General features: G+C 33.8%; 1 pseudogene; it reads right to left on the bottom strand.

Moving 5' to 3' along the window:
- The window catches only part of LOC108261868 (kinetochore-associated protein 1-like), a 106761-nt pseudogene extending 82706 nt beyond the window's left edge, over positions 1-24055 (bottom strand).
- Positions 24056-24330: the final 275 nt, after the last annotated feature.

Here is a 24330-nt window from a genome sequence, read left to right as displayed (position 1 = left end):
CATTTCATAGTACTATATTATGTCTAACTATGTGAAAAAAATCAAATTGGAGTAGGTCGGGCACTGATTATATGAGTTTGTTAGAAAAACCACTTTCCTTTGCTCCTAGCGCCTTCTCGTTCGCTGTATAGCGTTTTGAGCGGATAAAGAGCACAAGTGTGTAAGGGGACACAGGATGAATGGGAACTAGTTTTGTTATTGTACTTTTGATGAAAAGTGACTTTCTAGACATAAAATGTCACTTTTTTCACCTTATCATACTTTTTCATCAACTTTTGCATTTTAATGTAAACAATCATATTTCGTAATATTTTGGGTCAGAAACATTTCATAGTACTATATTATGTCTAACTATGTGAAAAAAATCAAATTGGAGTAGGTCGGGCACTGATTATATGAGTTTGTTAGAAAAACCACTTTCCTTTGCTCCTAGCGCCTTCTCGTTCGCTGTATAGCGTTTTGAGCGGATAAAGAGCACAAGTGTGTAAGGGGACACAGGATGAATGGGAACTAGTTTTGTTATTGTACTTTTGATGAAAAGTGACTTTCTAGACATAAAATGTCACTTTTTTCACCTTATCATACTTTTTCATCAACTTTTGCATTTTAATGTAAACAATCATATTTCGTAATATTTTGGGTCAGAAACATTTCATAGTACTATATTATGTCTAACTATGTGAAAAAAATCAAATTGGAGTAGGTCGGGCACTGATTATATGAGTTTGTTAGAAAAACCACTTTCCTTTGCTCCTAGCGCCTTCTCGTTCGCTGTATAGCGTTTTGAGCGGATAAAGAGCACAAGTGTGTAAGGGGACACAGGATGAATGGGAACTAGTTTTGTTATTGTACTTTTGATGAAAAGTGACTTTCTAGACATAAAATGTCACTTTTTTCACCTTATCATACTTTTTCATCAACTTTTGCATTTTAATGTAAACAATCATATTTCGTAATATTTTGGGTCAGAAACATTTCATAGTACTATATTATGTCTAACTATGTGAAAAAAATCAAATTGGAGTAGGTCGGGCACTGATTATATGAGTTTGTTAGAAAAACCACTTTCCTTTGCTCCTAGCGCCTTCTCGTTCGCTGTATAGCGTTTTGAGCGGATAAAGAGCACAAGTGTGTAAGGGGACACAGGATGAATGGGAACTAGTTTTGTTATTGTACTTTTGATGAAAAGTGACTTTCTAGACATAAAATGTCACTTTTTTCACCTTATCATACTTTTTCATCAACTTTTGCATTTTAATGTAAACAATCATATTTCGTAATATTTTGGGTCAGAAACATTTCATAGTACTATATTATGTCTAACTATGTGAAAAAAATCAAATTGGAGTAGGTCGGGCACTGATTATATGAGTTTGTTAGAAAAACCACTTTCCTTTGCTCCTAGCGCCTTCTCGTTCGCTGTATAGCGTTTTGAGCGGATAAAGAGCACAAGTGTGTAAGGGGACACAGGATGAATGGGAACTAGTTTTGTTATTGTACTTTTGATGAAAAGTGACTTTCTAGACATAAAATGTCACTTTTTTCACCTTATCATACTTTTTCATCAACTTTTGCATTTTAATGTAAACAATCATATTTCGTAATATTTTGGGTCAGAAACATTTCATAGTACTATATTATGTCTAACTATGTGAAAAAAATCAAATTGGAGTAGGTCGGGCACTGATTATATGAGTTTGTTAGAAAAACCACTTTCCTTTGCTCCTAGCGCCTTCTCGTTCGCTGTATAGCGTTTTGAGCGGATAAAGAGCACAAGTGTGTAAGGGGACACAGGATGAATGGGAACTAGTTTTGTTATTGTACTTTTGATGAAAAGTGACTTTCTAGACATAAAATGTCACTTTTTTCACCTTATCATACTTTTTCATCAACTTTTGCATTTTAATGTAAACAATCATATTTCGTAATATTTTGGGTCAGAAACATTTCATAGTACTATATTATGTCTAACTATGTGAAAAAAATCAAATTGGAGTAGGTCGGGCACTGATTATATGAGTTTGTTAGAAAAACCACTTTCCTTTGCTCCTAGCGCCTTCTCGTTCGCTGTATAGCGTTTTGAGCGGATAAAGAGCACAAGTGTGTAAGGGGACACAGGATGAATGGGAACTAGTTTTGTTATTGTACTTTTGATGAAAAGTGACTTTCTAGACATAAAATGTCACTTTTTTCACCTTATCATACTTTTTCATCAACTTTTGCATTTTAATGTAAACAATCATATTTCGTAATATTTTGGGTCAGAAACATTTCATAGTACTATATTATGTCTAACTATGTGAAAAAAATCAAATTGGAGTAGGTCGGGCACTGATTATATGAGTTTGTTAGAAAAACCACTTTCCTTTGCTCCTAGCGCCTTCTCGTTCGCTGTATAGCGTTTTGAGCGGATAAAGAGCACAAGTGTGTAAGGGGACACAGGATGAATGGGAACTAGTTTTGTTATTGTACTTTTGATGAAAAGTGACTTTCTAGACATAAAATGTCACTTTTTTCACCTTATCATACTTTTTCATCAACTTTTGCATTTTAATGTAAACAATCATATTTCGTAATATTTTGGGTCAGAAACATTTCATAGTACTATATTATGTCTAACTATGTGAAAAAAATCAAATTGGAGTAGGTCGGGCACTGATTATATGAGTTTGTTAGAAAAACCACTTTCCTTTGCTCCTAGCGCCTTCTCGTTCGCTGTATAGCGTTTTGAGCGGATAAAGAGCACAAGTGTGTAAGGGGACACAGGATGAATGGGAACTAGTTTTGTTATTGTACTTTTGATGAAAAGTGACTTTCTAGACATAAAATGTCACTTTTTTCACCTTATCATACTTTTTCATCAACTTTTGCATTTTAATGTAAACAATCATATTTCGTAATATTTTGGGTCAGAAACATTTCATAGTACTATATTATGTCTAACTATGTGAAAAAAATCAAATTGGAGTAGGTCGGGCACTGATTATATGAGTTTGTTAGAAAAACCACTTTCCTTTGCTCCTAGCGCCTTCTCGTTCGCTGTATAGCGTTTTGAGCGGATAAAGAGCACAAGTGTGTAAGGGGACACAGGATGAATGGGAACTAGTTTTGTTATTGTACTTTTGATGAAAAGTGACTTTCTAGACATAAAATGTCACTTTTTTCACCTTATCATACTTTTTCATCAACTTTTGCATTTTAATGTAAACAATCATATTTCGTAATATTTTGGGTCAGAAACATTTCATAGTACTATATTATGTCTAACTATGTGAAAAAAATCAAATTGGAGTAGGTCGTGCACTGATTATATGAGTTTGTTAGAAAAACCACTTTCCTTTGCTCCTAGCGCCTTCTCGTTCGCTGTATAGCGTTTTGAGCGGATAAAGAGCACAAGTGTGTAAGGGGACACAGGATGAATGGGAACTAGTTTTGTTATTGTACTTTTGATGAAAAGTGACTTTCTAGACATAAAATGTCACTTTTTTCACCTTATCATACTTTTTCATCAACTTTTGCATTTTAATGTAAACAATCATATTTCGTAATATTTTGGGTCAGAAACATTTCATAGTACTATATTATGTCTAACTATGTGAAAAAAATCAAATTGGAGTAGGTCGTGCACTGATTATATGAGTTTGTTAGAAAAACCACTTTCCTTTGCTCCTAGCGCCTTCTCGTTCGCTGTATAGCGTTTTGAGCGGATAAAGAGCACAAGTGTGTAAGGGGACACAGGATGAATGGGAACTAGTTTTGTTATTGTACTTTTGATGAAAAGTGACTTTCTAGACATAAAATGTCACTTTTTTCACCTTATCATACTTTTTCATCAACTTTTGCATTTTAATGTAAACAATCATATTTCGTAATATTTTGGGTCAGAAACATTTCATAGTACTATATTATGTCTAACTATGTGAAAAAAATCAAATTGGAGTAGGTCGTGCACTGATTATATGAGTTTGTTAGAAAAACCACTTTCCTTTGCTCCTAGCGCCTTCTCGTTCGCTGTATAGCGTTTTGAGCGGATAAAGAGCACAAGTGTGTAAGGGGACACAGGATGAATGGGAACTAGTTTTGTTATTGTACTTTTGATGAAAAGTGACTTTCTAGACATAAAATGTCACTTTTTTCACCTTATCATACTTTTTCATCAACTTTTGCATTTTAATGTAAACAATCATATTTCGTAATATTTTGGGTCAGAAACATTTCATAGTACTATATTATGTCTAACTATGTGAAAAAAATCAAATTGGAGTAGGTCGTGCACTGATTATATGAGTTTGTTAGAAAAACCACTTTCCTTTGCTCCTAGCGCCTTCTCGTTCGCTGTATAGCGTTTTGAGCGGATAAAGAGCACAAGTGTGTAAGGGGACACAGGATGAATGGGAACTAGTTTTGTTATTGTACTTTTGATGAAAAGTGACTTTCTAGACATAAAATGTCACTTTTTTCACCTTATCATACTTTTTCATCAACTTTTGCATTTTAATGTAAACAATCATATTTCGTAATATTTTGGGTCAGAAACATTTCATAGTACTATATTATGTCTAACTATGTGAAAAAAATCAAATTGGAGTAGGTCGTGCACTGATTATATGAGTTTGTTAGAAAAACCACTTTCCTTTGCTCCTAGCGCCTTCTCGTTCGCTGTATAGCGTTTTGAGCGGATAAAGAGCACAAGTGTGTAAGGGGACACAGGATGAATGGGAACTAGTTTTGTTATTGTACTTTTGATGAAAAGTGACTTTCTAGACATAAAATGTCACTTTTTTCACCTTATCATACTTTTTCATCAACTTTTGCATTTTAATGTAAACAATCATATTTCGTAATATTTTGGGTCAGAAACATTTCATAGTACTATATTATGTCTAACTATGTGAAAAAAATCAAATTGGAGTAGGTCGTGCACTGATTATATGAGTTTGTTAGAAAAACCACTTTCCTTTGCTCCTAGCGCCTTCTCGTTCGCTGTATAGCGTTTTGAGCGGATAAAGAGCACAAGTGTGTAAGGGGACACAGGATGAATGGGAACTAGTTTTGTTATTGTACTTTTGATGAAAAGTGACTTTCTAGACATAAAATGTCACTTTTTTCACCTTATCATACTTTTTCATCAACTTTTGCATTTTAATGTAAACAATCATATTTCGTAATATTTTGGGTCAGAAACATTTCATAGTACTATATTATGTCTAACTATGTGAAAAAAATCAAATTGGAGTACGTCGTGCACTGATTATATGAGTTTGTTAGAAAAACCACTTTCCTTTGCTCCTAGCGCCTTCTCGTTCGCTGTATAGCGTTTTGAGCGGATAAAGAGCACAAGTGTGTAAGGGGACACAGGATGAATGGGAACTAGTTTTGTTATTGTACTTTTGATGAAAAGTGACTTTCTAGACATAAAATGTCACTTTTTTCACCTTATCATACTTTTTCATCAACTTTTGCATTTTAATGTAAACAATCATATTTCGTAATATTTTGGGTCAGAAACATTTCATAGTACTATATTATGTCTAACTATGTGAAAAAAATCAAATTGGAGTACGTCGTGCACTGATTATATGAGTTTGTTAGAAAAACCACTTTCCTTTGCTCCTAGCGCCTTCTCGTTCGCTGTATAGCGTTTTGAGCGGATAAAGAGCACAAGTGTGTAAGGGGACACAGGATGAATGGGAACTAGTTTTGTTATTGTACTTTTGATGAAAAGTGACTTTCTAGACATAAAATGTCACTTTTTTCACCTTATCATACTTTTTCATCAACTTTTGCATTTTAATGTAAACAATCATATTTCGTAATATTTTGGGTCAGAAACATTTCATAGTACTATATTATGTCTAACTATGTGAAAAAAATCAAATTGGAGTACGTCGTGCACTGATTATATGAGTTTGTTAGAAAAACCACTTTCCTTTGCTCCTAGCGCCTTCTCGTTCGCTGTATAGCGTTTTGAGCGGATAAAGAGCACAAGTGTGTAAGGGGACACAGGATGAATGGGAACTAGTTTTGTTATTGTACTTTTGATGAAAAGTGACTTTCTAGACATAAAATGTCACTTTTTTCACCTTATCATACTTTTTCATCAACTTTTGCATTTTAATGTAAACAATCATATTTCGTAATATTTTGGGTCAGAAACATTTCATAGTACTATATTATGTCTAACTATGTGAAAAAAATCAAATTGGAGTACGTCGTGCACTGATTATATGAGTTTGTTAGAAAAACCACTTTCCTTTGCTCCTAGCGCCTTCTCGTTCGCTGTATAGCGTTTTGAGCGGATAAAGAGCACAAGTGTGTAAGGGGACACAGGATGAATGGGAACTAGTTTTGTTATTGTACTTTTGATGAAAAGTGACTTTCTAGACATAAAATGTCACTTTTTTCACCTTATCATACTTTTTCATCAACTTTTGCATTTTAATGTAAACAATCATATTTCGTAATATTTTGGGTCAGAAACATTTCATAGTACTATATTATGTCTAACTATGTGAAAAAAATCAAATTGGAGTACGTCGTGCACTGATTATATGAGTTTGTTAGAAAAACCACTTTCCTTTGCTCCTAGCGCCTTCTCGTTCGCTGTATAGCGTTTTGAGCGGATAAAGAGCACAAGTGTGTAAGGGGACACAGGATGAATGGGAACTAGTTTTGTTATTGTACTTTTGATGAAAAGTGACTTTCTAGACATAAAATGTCACTTTTTTCACCTTATCATACTTTTTCATCAACTTTTGCATTTTAATGTAAACAATCATATTTCGTAATATTTTGGGTCAGAAACATTTCATAGTACTATATTATGTCTAACTATGTGAAAAAAATCAAATTGGAGTACGTCGTGCACTGATTATATGAGTTTGTTAGAAAAACCACTTTCCTTTGCTCCTAGCGCCTTCTCGTTCGCTGTATAGCGTTTTGAGCGGATAAAGAGCACAAGTGTGTAAGGGGACACAGGATGAATGGGAACTAGTTTTGTTATTGTACTTTTGATGAAAAGTGACTTTCTAGACATAAAATGTCACTTTTTTCACCTTATCATACTTTTTCATCAACTTTTGCATTTTAATGTAAACAATCATATTTCGTAATATTTTGGGTCAGAAACATTTCATAGTACTATATTATGTCTAACTATGTGAAAAAAATCAAATTGGAGTACGTCGTGCACTGATTATATGAGTTTGTTAGAAAAACCACTTTCCTTTGCTCCTAGCGCCTTCTCGTTCGCTGTATAGCGTTTTGAGCGGATAAAGAGCACAAGTGTGTAAGGGGACACAGGATGAATGGGAACTAGTTTTGTTATTGTACTTTTGATGAAAAGTGACTTTCTAGACATAAAATGTCACTTTTTTCACCTTATCATACTTTTTCATCAACTTTTGCATTTTAATGTAAACAATCATATTTCGTAATATTTTGGGTCAGAAACATTTCATAGTACTATATTATGTCTAACTATGTGAAAAAAATCAAATTGGAGTACGTCGTGCACTGATTATATGAGTTTGTTAGAAAAACCACTTTCCTTTGCTCCTAGCGCCTTCTCGTTCGCTGTATAGCGTTTTGAGCGGATAAAGAGCACAAGTGTGTAAGGGGACACAGGATGAATGGGAACTAGTTTTGTTATTGTACTTTTGATGAAAAGTGACTTTCTAGACATAAAATGTCACTTTTTTCACCTTATCATACTTTTTCATCAACTTTTGCATTTTAATGTAAACAATCATATTTCGTAATATTTTGGGTCAGAAACATTTCATAGTACTATATTATGTCTAACTATGTGAAAAAAATCAAATTGGAGTACGTCGTGCACTGATTATATGAGTTTGTTAGAAAAACCACTTTCCTTTGCTCCTAGCGCCTTCTCGTTCGCTGTATAGCGTTTTGAGCGGATAAAGAGCACAAGTGTGTAAGGGGACACAGGATGAATGGGAACTAGTTTTGTTATTGTACTTTTGATGAAAAGTGACTTTCTAGACATAAAATGTCACTTTTTTCACCTTATCATACTTTTTCATCAACTTTTGCATTTTAATGTAAACAATCATATTTCGTAATATTTTGGGTCAGAAACATTTCATAGTACTATATTATGTCTAACTATGTGAAAAAAATCAAATTGGAGTACGTCGTGCACTGATTATATGAGTTTGTTAGAAAAACCACTTTCCTTTGCTCCTAGCGCCTTCTCGTTCGCTGTATAGCGTTTTGAGCGGATAAAGAGCACAAGTGTGTAAGGGGACACAGGATGAATGGGAACTAGTTTTGTTATTGTACTTTTGATGAAAAGTGACTTTCTAGACATAAAATGTCACTTTTTTCACCTTATCATACTTTTTCATCAACTTTTGCATTTTAATGTAAACAATCATATTTCGTAATATTTTGGGTCAGAAACATTTCATAGTACTATATTATGTCTAACTATGTGAAAAAAATCAAATTGGAGTAGGTCGGGCACTGATTATATGAGTTTGTTAGAAAAACCACTTTCCTTTGCTCCTAGCGCCTTCTCGTTCGCTGTATAGCGTTTTGAGCGGATAAAGAGCACAAGTGTGTAAGGGGACACAGGATGAATGGGAACTAGTTTTGTTATTGTACTTTTGATGAAAAGTGACTTTCTAGACATAAAATGTCACTTTTTTCACCTTATCATACTTTTTCATCAACTTTTGCATTTTAATGTAAACAATCATATTTCGTAATATTTTGGGTCAGAAACATTTCATAGTACTATATTATGTCTAACTATGTGAAAAAAATCAAATTGGAGTACGTCGTGCACTGATTATATGAGTTTGTTAGAAAAACCACTTTCCTTTGCTCCTAGCGCCTTCTCGTTCGCTGTATAGCGTTTTGAGCGGATAAAGAGCACAAGTGTGTAAGGGGACACAGGATGAATGGGAACTAGTTTTGTTATTGTACTTTTGATGAAAAGTGACTTTCTAGACATAAAATGTCACTTTTTTCACCTTATCATACTTTTTCATCAACTTTTGCATTTTAATGTAAACAATCATATTTCGTAATATTTTGGGTCAGAAACATTTCATAGTACTATATTATGTCTAACTATGTGAAAAAAATCAAATTGGAGTACGTCGTGCACTGATTATATGAGTTTGTTAGAAAAACCACTTTCCTTTGCTCCTAGCGCCTTCTCGTTCGCTGTATAGCGTTTTGAGCGGATAAAGAGCACAAGTGTGTAAGGGGACACAGGATGAATGGGAACTAGTTTTGTTATTGTACTTTTGATGAAAAGTGACTTTCTAGACATAAAATGTCACTTTTTTCACCTTATCATACTTTTTCATCAACTTTTGCATTTTAATGTAAACAATCATATTTCGTAATATTTTGGGTCAGAAACATTTCATAGTACTATATTATGTCTAACTATGTGAAAAAAATCAAATTGGAGTACGTCGTGCACTGATTATATGAGTTTGTTAGAAAAACCACTTTCCTTTGCTCCTAGCGCCTTCTCGTTCGCTGTATAGCGTTTTGAGCGGATAAAGAGCACAAGTGTGTAAGGGGACACAGGATGAATGGGAACTAGTTTTGTTATTGTACTTTTGATGAAAAGTGACTTTCTAGACATAAAATGTCACTTTTTTCACCTTATCATACTTTTTCATCAACTTTTGCATTTTAATGTAAACAATCATATTTCGTAATATTTTGGGTCAGAAACATTTCATAGTACTATATTATGTCTAACTATGTGAAAAAAATCAAATTGGAGTACGTCGTGCACTGATTATATGAGTTTGTTAGAAAAACCACTTTCCTTTGCTCCTAGCGCCTTCTCGTTCGCTGTATAGCGTTTTGAGCGGATAAAGAGCACAAGTGTGTAAGGGGACACAGGATGAATGGGAACTAGTTTTGTTATTGTACTTTTGATGAAAAGTGACTTTCTAGACATAAAATGTCACTTTTTTCACCTTATCATACTTTTTCATCAACTTTTGCATTTTAATGTAAACAATCATATTTCATAATATTTTGGGTCAGAAACATTTCATAGTACTATATTATGTCTAACTATGTGAAAAAAATCAAATTGGACTACGTTGTGCACTTGATTATATGAGTTTGTTAGAAAAACCACTTTCCTTTGCTCCTAGCGCCTTCTCGTTCGCTGTATAGCGTTTTGAGCGGATAAAGAGCACAAGTGTGTAAGGGGACACAGAATGAACGGGAACTAGTTTTGTTATTGTACTTTTGATGAAAAGTCACTTTCTAGACATAAAATGTCACTTTTTTCACCTTATCATACTTTTTCATCAACTTTTGCATTTTAATGTAAACAATCATATTTCGTAATATTTTGGGTCAGAAACATTTCATAGTAGTGTATTATGTCTAACTATGTGAAAAAAATCAAATTGGAGTACGTTGTGCACTTGATTATATGAGTTTGTTAGAAAAACCACTTTCCTTTGCTCCTAGCTCCTTCTCGTTCGCTGTATAGCGTTTTGAGCGGATAAAGAGCACAAGTGTGTAAGGGGACACAGAATGAACGGGAACTAGTTTTGTTATTGTACTTTTGATGAAAAGTCACTTTCTAGACATAAAATGTCACTTTTTTCACCTTATCATACTTTTTCATCAACTTTTGCATTTTAATGTAAACAATCATATTTCGTAATATTTTGGGTCAGAAACATTTCATAGTACTATATTATGTCTAACTATGTGAAAAAAATCAAATTGGACTACGTTGTGCACTTGATTATATGAGTTTGTTAGAAAAACCACTTTCCTTTGCTCCTAGCTCCTTCTCGTTCGCTGTATGGCGTTTTGAGCGGATAAAGAGCACAAGTGTGTAAGGGGACACAGAATGAATGGGAACTAGTTTTGTTATTGTACTTTTGATGAAAAGTCACTTTCTAGACATAAAATGTCACTTTTTTCACCTTATCATACTTTTTCATCAACTTTTGCATTTTAATGTAAACAATCATATTTCGTAATATTTTGGGTCAGAAACATTTCATAGTACTATATTATGTCTAACTATGTGAAAAAAATCAAATTGGACTACGTTGTGCACTTGATTATATGAGTTTGTTAGAAAAACCACTTTCCTTTGCTCCTAGCGCCTTCTCGTTCGCTCTATAGCGTTTTGAGCGGATAAAGAGCACAAGTGTGTAAGGGGACACAGAATGAACGGGAACTAGTTTTGTTATTGTACTTTTGATGAAAAGTCACTTTCTAGACATAAAATGTCACTTTTTTCACCTTATCATACTTTTTCATCAACTTTTGCATTTTAATGTAAACAATCATATTTCGTAATATTTTGGGTCAGAAACATTTCATAGTACTATATTATGTCTAACTATGTGAAAAAAATCAAATTGGACTACGTTGTGCACTTGATTATATGAGTTTGTTAGAAAAACCACTTTCCTTTGCTCCTAGCGCCTTCTCGTTCGCTGTATAGCGTTTTGAGCGGATAAAGAGCACAAGTGTGTAAGGGGACACAGAATGAATGGGAACTAGTTTTGTTATTGTACTTTTGATGAAAAGTCACTTTCTAGACATAAAATGTCACTTTTTTCACCTTATCATACTTTTTCGTCAACTTTTGCATTTTAATGTAAACAATCATATTTCGTAATATTTTGGGTCAGAAACATTTCATAGTACTATATTATGTCTAACTATGTGAAAAAAATCAAATTGGACTACGTTGTGCACTTGATTATATGAGTTTGTTAGAAAAACCACTTTCCTTTGCTCCTAGCGCCTTCTCGTTCGCTGTATAGCGTTTTGAGCGGATAAAGAGCACAAGTGTGTAAGGGGACACAGAATGAATGGGAACTAGTTTTGTTATTGTACTTTTGATGAAAAGTCACTTTCTAGACATAAAATGTCACTTTTTTCACCTTATCATACTTTTTCATCAACTTTTGCATTTTAATGTAAACAATCATATTTCGTAATATTTTGGGTCAGAAACATTTCATAGTACTATATTATGTCTAACTATGTGAAAAAAATCAAATTGGACTACGTTGTGCACTTGATTATATGAGTTTGTTAGAAAAACCACTTTCCTTTGCTCCTAGCGCCTTCTCGTTCGTTGTATAGCGTTTAGAGCGGATAAAGAGCACAAGTGTGTAAGGAGACACAGAATGAATGGGAACTAGTTTTGTTATTGTACTTTTGATGAAAAGTCACTTTCTAGACATAAAATGTCACTTTTTTCACCTTATCATACTTTTTCATCAACTTTTGCATTTTAATGTAAACAATCATATTTCGTAATATTTTGGGTCAGAAACATTTCATAGTACTATATTATGTCTAACTATGTGAAAAAAATCAAATTGGACTACGTTGTGCACTTGATTATATGAGTTTGTTAGAAAAACCACTTTCCTTTGCTCCTAGCGCCTTCTCGTTCGCTGTATAGCGTTTAGAGCGGATAAAGAGCACAAGTGTGTAAGGAGACACAGAATGAATGGGAACTAGTTTTGTTATTGTACTTTTGATGAAAAGTCACTTTCTAGACATAAAATGTCACTTTTTTCACCTTATCATACTTTTTCATCAACTTTTGCATTTTAATGTAAACAATCATATTTCGTAATATTTTGGGTCAGAAACATTTCATAGTACTATATTATGTCTAACTATGTGAAAAAAATCAAATTGGACTACGTTGTGCACTTGATTATATGAGTTTGTTAGAAAAACCACTTTCCTTTGCTCCTAGCGCCTTCTCGTTCGCTGTATAGCGTTTAGAGCGGATAAAGAGCACAAGTGTGTAAGGAGACACAGAATGAATGGGAACTAGTTTTGTTATTGTACTTTTGATGAAAAGTCACGTTCTAGACATAAAATGTCACTTTTTTCACCTTATCATACTTTTTCATCAACTTTTGCATTTTAATGTAAACAATCATATTTCGTAATATTTTGGGTCAGAAACATTTCATAGTACTGTATTATGTCTAACTATGTGAAAAAAATCAAATTGGAGTACGTTGTGCACTTGATTATATGAGTTTGTTAGAAAAACCACTTTCCTTTGCTCCTAGCGCCTTCTCGTTCGCTGTATAGCGTTTTGAGCGGATAAAGAGCACAAGTGTGTAAGGGGACACAGAATGAATGGGAACTAGTTTTGTTATTGTACTTTTGATGAAAAGTCACTTTCTAGACATAAAATGTCACTTTTTTCAACTTATCATACTTTTTCATCAACTTTTGCATTTTAATGTAAACAATCATATTTCGTAATATTTTGGGTCAGAAACATTTCATAGTACTATATTATGTCTAACTATGTGAAAAAAATCAAATTGGACTACGTTGTGCACTTGATTATATGAGTTTGTTAGAAAAACCACTTTCCTTTGCTCCTAGCGCCTTCTCGTTCGCTCTATAGCGTTTTGAGCGGATAAAGAGCACAAGTGTGTAAGGGGACACAGAATGAATGGGAACTAGTTTTGTTATTGTACTTTTGATGAAAAGTCACTTTCTAGACATAAAATGTCACTTTTTTCACCTTATCATACTTTTTCGTCAACTTTTGCATTTTAATGTAAACAATCATATTTCGTAATATTTTGGGTCAGAAACATTTCATAGTACTATATTATGTCTAACTATGTGAAAAAAATCAAATTGGACTACGTTGTGCACTTGATTATATGAGTTTGTTAGAAAAACCACTTTCCTTTGCTCCTAGCGCCTTCTCGTTCGCTGTATAGCGTTTTGAGCGGATAAAGAGCACAAGTGTGTAAGGGGACACAGAATGAATGGGAACTAGTTTTGTTATTGTACTTTTGATGAAAAGTCACTTTCTAGACATAAAATGTCACTTTTTTCACCTTATCATACTTTTTCATCAACTTTTGCATTTTAATGTAAACAATCATATTTCGTAATATTTTGGGTCAGAAACATTTCATAGTACTATATTATGTCTAACTATGTGAAAAAAATCAAATTGGACTACGTTGTGCACTTGATTATATGAGTTTGTTAGAAAAACCACTTTCCTTTGCTCCTAGCGCCTTCTCGTTCGCTCTATAGCGTTTTGAGCGGATAAAGAGCACAAGTGTGTAAGGGGACACAGAATGAATGGGAACTAGTTTTGTTATTGTACTTTTGATGAAAAGTCACTTTCTAGACATAAAATGTCACTTTTTTCACCTTATCACACTTTTCATCAACTTTTGCATTTTAATGTAAACAATCATATTTCGTAATATTTTGGGTCAGAAACATTTCATAGTACTATATTATGTCTAACTATGTGAAAAAAATCAAATTGGACTACGTTGTGCACTTGATTATATGAGTTTGTTAGAAAAACCACTTTCCTTTGCTCCTAGCGCCTTCTCGTTCGCTCTATAGCGTTTTGAGCGGATAAAGAGCACAAGTGTGTAAGGGGACACAGAATGAATGGGAACTAGTTTTGTTATTGCACTTTTGATGAAAAGTCACTTTCTAGACATAAAATGTCACTTTTTTCACCTTATCACACTTTTTCATCAACTTTTGCATTTTAATGTAAACAATCATATTTCGTAATATTTTGGGTCAGAAACATTTCATAGTACTATATTATGTCTAACTATGTGAAAAAAATCAAATTGGACTACGTTGTGCACTTGATTATATGAGTTTGTTAGAAAAACCACTTTCCTTTGCTCCTAGCGCCTTCTCGTTCGCTGTATAGCGTTTTGAGCGGATAAAGAGCACAAGTGTGTAAGGGGACACAGAATGAATGGGAACTAGTTTTGTTATTGTACTTTTGATGAAAAGTCACTTTCTAGACATAAAATGTCACTTTTTTCACCTTATCATACTTTTTCATCAACTTTTGCATTTTAATGTAAACAATCATATTTCGTAATATTTTGGGTCAGAAACATTTCATAGTACTATATTATGTCTAACTATGTGAAAAAAATCAAATTGGACTAGGTCGGGCAACTGATTATATGAGTTTGTTAGAAAAACCACTTTCCTTTGCTCCTAGCGCCTTCTCGTTCGCTGTATAGCGTTTTGAGCGGATAAAGAGCACAAGTGTGTAAGGGGACACAGAATGAATGGGAACTAGTTTTGTTATTGTACTTTTGATGAAAAGTCACTTTCTAGACATAAAATGTCACTTTTTTCACCTTATCACACTTTTTCATCAACTTTTGCATTTTAATGTAAACAATCATATTTCGTAATATTTTGGGTCAGAAACATTTCATAGTACTATATTATGTCTAACTATGTGAAAAAAATCAAATTGGACTACGTTGTGCACTTGATTATATGAGTTTGTTAGAAAAACCACTTTCCTTTGCTCCTAGCGCCTTCTCGTTCGCTGTATAGCGTTTTGAGCGGATAAAGAGCACAAGTGTGTAAGGGGGCACAGAATGAATGAGAACTAGTTTTGTTATTGTACTTTTGATGAAAAGTCACTTTCTAGACATAAAATGTCACTTTTTTCACCTTATCATGCTTTTTCATCAACTTTTGCATTTTAATGTAAACAATCATATTTCGTAATATTTTGGGTCAGAAACATTTCATAGTACTATATTATGTCTAACTATGTGAAAAAAATCAAATTGGACTACGTTGTGCACTTGATTATATGAGTTTGTTAGAAAAACCACTTTCCTTTGCTCCTAGCGCCTTCTCGTTCGCTGTATAGCGTTTTGAGCGGATAAAGAGCACAAGTGTGTAAGGAGACACAGAATGAATGGGAACTAGTTTTGTTATTGTACTTTTGATGAAAAGTCACGTTCTAGACATAAAATGTCACTTTTTTCACCTTATCATACTTTTTCATCAACTTTTGCATTTTAATGTAAACAATCATATTTCGTAATATTTTGGGTCAGAAACATTTCATAGTACTGTATTATGTCTAACTATGTGAAAAAAATCAAATTGGAGTACGTTGTGCACTTGATTATATGAGTTTGTTAGAAAAACCACTTTCCTTTGCTCCTAGCGCCTTCTCGTTCGCTGTATAGCGTTTTGAGCGGATATAGAGCACAAGTGTGTAAGGGGACACAGAATGAATGGGAACTAGTTTTGTTATTGTACTTTTGATGAAAAGTCACTTTCTAGACATAAAATGTCACTTTTTTCAACTTATCATACTTTTTCATCAACTTTTGCATTTTAATGTAAACAATCATATTTCGTAATATTTTGGGTCAGAAACATTTCATAGTACTATATTATGTCTAACTATGTGAAAAAAATCAAATTGGACTACGTTGTGCACTTGATTATATGAGTTTGTTAGAAAAACCACTTTCCTTTGCTCCTAGCGCCTTCTCGTTCGCTGTATAGCGTTTTGAGCGGATAAAGAGCACAAGTGTGTAAGGGGACACAGAATGAATGGGAACTAGTTTTGTTATTGTACTTTTGATGAAAAGTCACTTTCTAGACATAAAATGTCACTTTTTTCACCTTATCATACTTTTTCATCAACTTTTGCATTTTAATGTAAACAATCATATTTCGTAATATTTTGGGTCAGAAACATTTCATAGTACTATATTATGTCTAACTATGTGAAAAAAATCAAATTGGACTACGTTGTGCACTTGATTATATGAGTTTGTTAGAAAAACCACTTTCCTTTGCTCCTAGCGCCTTCTCGTTCGCTGTATAGCGTTTTGAGCGGATAAAGAGCACAAGTGTGTAAGGGGACACAGAATGAATGGGAACTAGTTTTGTTATTGTACTTTTGATGAAAAGTCACTTTCTAGACATAAAATGTCACTTTTTTCACCTTATCATACTTTTTCATCAACTTTTGCATTTTAATGTAAACAATCATATTTCGTAATATTTTGGGTCAGAAACATTTCATAGTACTATATTATGTCTAACTATGTGAAAAAAATCAAATTGGACTACGTTGTGCACTTGATTATATGAGTTTGTTAGAAAAACCACTTTCCTTTGCTCCTAGCGCCTTCTCGTTCGCTCTATAGCGTTTTGAGCGGATAAAGAGCACAAGTGTGTAAGGGGACACAGAATGAATGGGAACTAGTTTTGTTATTGCACTTTTGATGAAAAGTCACTTTCTAGACATAAAATGTCACTTTTTTCACCTTATCACACTTTTTCATCAACTTTTGCATTTTAATGTAAACAATCATATTTCGTAATATTTTGGGTCAGAAACATTTCATAGTACTATATTATGTCTAACTATGTGAAAAAAATCAAATTGGACTACGTTGTGCACTTGATTATATGAGTTTGTTAGAAAAACCACTTTCCTTTGCTCCTAGCGCCTTCTCGTTCGCTGTATAGCGTTTTGAGCGGATAAAGAGCACAAGTGTGTAAGGGGACACAGAATGAATGGGAACTAGTTTTGTTATTGTACTTTTGATGAAAAGTCACTTTCTAGACATAAAATGTCACTTTTTTCACCTTATCATACTTTTTCATCAACTTTTGCATTTTAATGTAAACAATCATATTTCGTAATATTTTGGGTCAGAAACATTTCATAGTACTATATTATGTCTAACTATGTGAAAAAAATCAAATTGGACTACGTTGTGCACTTGATTATATGAGTTTGTTAGAAAAACCACTTTCCTTTGCTCCTAGCGCCTTCTCGTTCGCTCTATAGCGTTTTGAGCGGATAAAGAGCACAAGTGTGTAAGGGGACACAGAATGAATGGGAACTAGTTTTGTTATTGTACTTTTGATGAAAAGTCACTTTCTAGACATAAAATGTCACTTTTTTCACCTTATCACACTTTTTCATCAACTTTTGCATTTTAATGTAAACAATCATATTTCGTAATATTTTGGGTCAGAAACATTTCATAGTACTATATTATGTCTAACTATGTGAAAAAAATCAAATTGGACTACGTTGTGCACTTGATTATATGAGTTTGTTAGAAAAACCACTTTCCTTTGCTCCTAGCGCCTTCTCGTTCGCTGTATAGCGTTTTGAGCGGATAAAGAGCACAAGTGTGTAAGGGGGCACAGAATGAATGAGAACTAGTTTTGTTATTGTACTTTTGATGAAAAGTCACTTTCTAGACATAAAATGTCACTTTTTTCACCTTATCATGCTTTTTCATCAACTTTTGCATTTTAATGTAAACAATCATATTTCGTAATATTTTGGGTCAGAAACATTTCATAGTACTATATTATGTCTAACTATGTGAAAAAAATCAAATTGGACTACGTTGTGCACTTGATTATATGAGTTTGTTAGAAAAACCACTTTCCTTTGCTCCTAGCGCCTTCTCGTTCGCTCTATAGCGTTTTGAGCGGATAAAGAGCACAAGTGTGTAAGGGGACACAGAATGAATGGGAACTAGTTTTGTTATTGTACTTTTGATGAAAAGTCACTTTCTAGACATAAAATGTCACTTTTTTCAACTTATCATACTTTTTCGTCAACTTTTGCATTTTAATGTAAACAATCATATTTCGTAATATTTTGGGTCAGAAACATTTCATAGTACTATATTATGTCTAACTATGTGTAAAAAATCAAATTGGACTACGTTGTGCACTTGATTATATGAGTTTGTTAGAAAAACCACTTTCCTTTGCTCCTAGCGCCTTCTCGTTCGCTCTATAGCGTTTTGAGCGGATAAAGAGCACAAGTGTGTAAGGGGACACAGAATGAATGGGAACTAGTTTTGTTATTGTACTTTTGATGAAAAGTCACTTTCTAGACATAAAATGTCACTTTTTTCACCTTATCATACTTTTTCATCAACTTTTGCATTTTAATGTAAACAATCATATTTCATAATATTTTGGGTCAGAAACATTTCATAGTACTATATTATGTCTAACTATGTGAAAAAAATCAAATTGGACTACGTTGTGCACTTGATTATATGAGTTTGTTAGAAAAACCACTTTCCTTTGCTCCTAGCGCCTTCTCGTTCGCTCTATAGCGTTTTGAGCGGATAAAGAGCACAAGTGTCTAAGGGGACACAGAATGAATGGGAACTAGTTTTGTTACTGTACTTTTGATGAAAAGTCACTTTCTAGACATAAAATGTCACTTTTTTCACCTTATCATACTTTTTCATCAACTTTTGCATTTTAATGTAAACAATCATATTTCGTAATATTTTGGGTCAGAAACATTTCATAGTACTGTATTATGTCTAACTATGTGAAAAAAATCAAATTGGAGTACGTTGTGCACTTGATTATATGAGTTTGTTAGAAAAACCACTTTCCTTTGCTCCTAGCGCCTTCTCGTTCGCTGTATAGCGTTTTGAGCGGATAAAGAGCACAAGTGTGTAAGGGGACACAGAATGAATGGGAACTAGTTTTGTTATTGTACTTTTGATGAAAAGTCACTTTCTAGACATAAAATGTCACTTTTTTCACCTTATCACACTTTTTCATCAACTTTTGCATTTTAATGTAAACAATCATATTTCGTAATATTTTGGGTCAGAAACATTTCATAGTACTATATTATGTCTAACTATGTGAAAAAAATCAAATTGGACTACGTTGTGCACTTGATTATATGAGTTTGTTAGAAAAACCACTTTCCTTTGCTCCTAGCGCCTTCTCGTTCGCTGTATAGCGTTTTGAGCGGATAAAGAGCACAAGTGTGTAAGGGGACACAGAATGAACGGGAACTAGTTTTGTTATTGTACTTTTGATGAAAAGTCACTTTCTAGACATAAAATGTCACTTTTTTCACCTTATCATACTTTTTCATCAACTTTTGCATTTTAATGTAAACAATCATATTTCGTAATATTTTGGGTCAGAAACATTTCATAGTACTATATTATGTCTAACTATGTGAAAAAAATCAAATTGGACTACGTTGTTCACTTGATTATATGAGTTTGTTAGAAAAACCACTTTCCTTTGCTCCTAGCGCCTTCTCGTTCGCTGTATAGCGTTTTGAGCGGATAAAGAGCACAAGTGTGTAAGGGGACACAGAATGAATGGGAACTAGTTTTGTTATTGTACTTTTGATGAAAAGTCACTTTCTAGACATAAAATGTCACTTTTTTCACCTTATCATACTTTTTCATCAACTTTTGCATTTTAATGTAAACAATCATATTTCGTAATATTTTGGGTCAGAAACATTTCATAGTACTATATTATGTCTAACTATGTGAAAAAAATCAAATTGGACTACGTTGTTCACTTGATTATATGAGTTTGTTAGAAAAACCACTTTCCTTTGCTCCTAGCGCCTTCTCGTTCGCTGTATAGCGTTTTGAGCGGATAAAGAGCACAAGTGTGTAAGGGGACACAGAATGAATGGGAACTAGTTTTGTTATTGTACTTTTGATGAAAAGTCACTTTCTAGACATAAAATGTCACTTTTTTCACCTTATCACACTTTTTCATCAACTTTTGCATTTTAATGTAAACAATCATATTTCGTAATATTTTGGGTCAGAAACATTTCATAGTACTATATTATGTCTAACTATGTGAAAAAAATCAAATTGGACTACGTTGTGCACTTGATTATATGAGTTTGTTAGAAAAACCACTTTCCTTTGCTCCTAGCGCCTTCTCGTTCGCTCTATAGCGTTTTGAGCGGATAAAGAGCACAAGTGTGTAAGGGGACACAGAATGAATGGGAACTAGTTCTGTTATTGTACTTTTGATGAAAAGTCACTTTCTAGACATAAAATGTCACTTTTTTCACCTTATCATACTTTTTCATCAACTTTTGCATTTTAATGTAAACATTCATATTTCGTAATATTTTGGGTCAGAAACATTTCATAGTACTATATTATGTCTAACTATGTGAAAAAAATCAAATTGGACTACGTTGTGCACTTGATTATATGAGTTTGTTAGAAAAACCACTTTCCTTTGCTCCTAGCGCCTTCTCGTTCGCTCTATAGCGTTTTGAGCGGATAAAGAGCACAAGTGTGTAAGGGGACACAGAATGAATGGGAACTAGTTTTGTTATTGTACTTTTGATGAAAAGTCACTTTCTAGACATAAAATGTCACTTTTTCACCTTATCATACTTTTTCATCAACTTTTGCATTTTAATGTAAACAATCATATTTCGTAATATTTTGGGTCAGAAACATTTCATAGTACTATATTATGTCTAACTATGTGAAAAAAATCAAATTGGACTACGTTGTGCACTTGATTATATGAGTTTGTTAGAAAAACCACTTTCCTTTGCTCCTAGCGCCTTCTCGTTCGCTGTATAGCGTTTTGAGCGGATAAAGAGCACAAGTGTGTAAGGGGACACAGAATGAATGGGAACTAGTTTTGTTATTGTACTTTTGATGAAAAGTCACTTTCTAGACATAAAATGTCACTTTTTTCACCTTATCACACTTTTTCATCAACTTTTGCATTTTAATGTAAACAATCATATTTCGTAATATTTTGGGTCAGAAACATTTCATAGTACTATATTATGTCTAACTATGTGAAAAAAATCAAATTGGACTACGTTGTGCACTTGATTATATGAGTTTGTTAGAAAAACCACTTTCCTTTGCTCCTAGCGCCTTCTCGTTCGCTGTATAGCGTTTTGAGCGGATAAGGAGCACAAGTGTGTAAGGGGACACAGAATGAATGGGAACTAGTTTTGTTATTGTACTTTTGATGAAAAGTCACTTTCTAGACATAAAATGTCACTTTTTTCACCTTATCACACTTTTTCATCAACTTTTGCATTTTAATGTAAACAATCATATTTCGTAATATTTTGGGTCAGAAACATTTCATAGTACTATATTATGTCTAACTATGTGAAAAAAATCAAATTGGACTACGTTGTGCACTTGATTATATGAGTTTGTTAGAAAAACCACTTTCCTTAACTCCTAGCGCCTTCTCGTTCGCTCTATAGCGTTTTGAGCGGATAAAGAGCACAAGTGTGTAAGGGGACACAGAATGAATGGGAACTAGTTTTGTTATTGTACTTTTGATGAAAAGTCACTTTCTAGACATAAAATGTCACTTTTTTCACCTTATCACACTTTTTCATCAACTTTTGCATTTTAATGTAAACAATCATATTTCGTAATATTTTGGGTCAGAAACATTTCATAGTACTATATTATGTCTAACTATGTGAAAAAAATCAAATTGGACTACGTTGTGCACTTGATTATATGAGTTTGTTAGAAAAACCACTTTCCTTTGCTCCTAGCGCCTTCTCGTTCGCTGTATAGCGTTTTGAGCGGATAAGGAGCACAAGTGTGTAAGGGGACACAGAATGAATGGGAACTAGTTTTGTTATTGTACTTTTGATGAAAAGTCACTTTCTAGACATAAAATGTCACTTTTTTCACCTTATCACACTTTTTCATCAACTTTTGCATTTTAATGTAAACAATCATATTTCGTAATATTTTGGGTCAGAAACATTTCATAGTACTGTATTATGTCTAACTATGTGAAAAAAATCAAATTGGACTACGTTGTGCACTTGATTATATGAGTTTGTTAGAAAAACCACTTTCCTTTGCTCCTAGCGCCTTCTCGTTCGCTCTATAGCGTTTAGAGCGGATAAAGAGCACAAGTGTGTAAGGGGACACAGAATGAATGGGAACTAGTTTTGTTATTGTACTTTTGATGAAAAGTCACTTTCTAGACATAAAATGTCACTTTTTTCACCTTATCATACTTTTTCATCAACTTTTGCATTTTAATGTAAACAATCATATTTCGTAATATTTTGGGTCAGAAACATTTCATAGTACTATATTATGTCTAACTATGTGAAAAAAATCAAATTGGACTACGTTGTGCACTTGATTATATGAGTTTGTTAGAAAAACCACTTTCCTTTGCTCCTAGCGCCTTCTCGTTCGCTCTATAGCGTTTAGAGCGGATAAAGAGCACAAGTGTGTAAGGGGACACAGAATGAATGGGAACTAGTTTTGTTATTGTACTTTTGATGAAAAGTCACTTTCTAGACATAAAATGTCACTTTTTTCACCTTATCATACTTTTTCATCAACTTTTGCATTTTAATGTAAACAATCATATTTCGTAATATTTTGGGTCAGAAACATTTCATAGTACTATATTATGTCTAACTATGTGAAAAAAATCAAATTGGACTACGTTGTGCACTTGATTATATGAGTTTGTTAGAAAAACCACTTTCCTTTGCTCCTAGCGCCTTCTCGTTCGCTGTATAGCGTTTTGGGCGGATAAAGAGCACAAGTGCGTACAGGGACACAGGATGAATGGGAACTAGTTTTGTTATTGCACTTTTGATGTAAAGTGACTTTCTAGACCTGCATGTTGTGACAGAGTCTGACCTTAGTGAGTGCTGTGTGCAGACTGATGACCAGGGCTGCAGTGGAGCTTAGTCGAGGAACTATTTGTAGGACGTGTTCCAATACATCCTCGTGCCCTACTACTGCATCTTCATCCCCTTCAGCCAGCACTGAATTTTTGGCACTGACTTCACAGTGCTTATTTATCTGCTTTCCACCTGAGAGTGACGATATGTACAGTGCCCTCCACAAATATTGGCACCCTTGGTAAATATGTGCAAAGAAGGCTGTGAAAAATTGTCTTTTGTTAAAAAAATTCACAAAAATACTCTGCTCTCCCAAGCCAAATTCCCCTAGTCATTCATAACAATAGGTTCTGCCAAGATGTATTCAGTGGTGCTTGAACATTTATGAACCCCTTTAGAATTTTCTATATATCTGAATAAAGATGACTCAAAACATCAGATTTTCACACAAGTCCTAAAACTATACCAAGAGATCCCAATTAAACAAACAAGACAAAATAATATATCAATCAGTCAGATTGTGCACAAATGGAGGAAATTCAAGACCATTATTACCCTCCCCAGGTGATATATGTAAGAGTCATTTTTAGTTTGACCTGTGGAGGGTGCTCTACAATCAGACATGCAACATTGCATCAGAATCTGCATTAGAGAAGCAGAGTTCAGTGTGATACCAGCTGCTTGTTGAGACAGGAACGGGTGTGTGACCAAGATGGCAAGTGACATTAACACAATATACAGTGGATCTCAAAACTTACCTAGGGCTGCTCCCATCATGAATCATAAATCATTAAAGTGAATAGCATGGAGGTGCTATTTGAAGTTGACACAGGCCTTGGAGTGGCGATCAGCAAAGGTCAACATTCAAGGATGTGTGTGGGGGGAGAGATGCCAGAATTGAGCCCTTGTCACCTGAAGGTGAAAACATACAGGTGAGAAAATGGAGGTGCTTGGAATGGCTACCATGGCAGTGCAGACCCAAAATATAGAAAGGAGACAATGATTGTTGTGGGGGCACAGGATCTAGTTTGTTTGGAAGAATTTGGCTA

This window comes from Ictalurus punctatus, chromosome 22 (genome assembly GCF_001660625.3).
Source record: "Ictalurus punctatus breed USDA103 chromosome 22, Coco_2.0, whole genome shotgun sequence".
NCBI classification, from domain to species: domain Eukaryota; kingdom Metazoa; phylum Chordata; class Actinopteri; order Siluriformes; family Ictaluridae; genus Ictalurus; species Ictalurus punctatus.
Note: the sequence above shows the minus strand (reverse complement) of the source record. Positions and strands in the feature narration are given on the sequence as shown.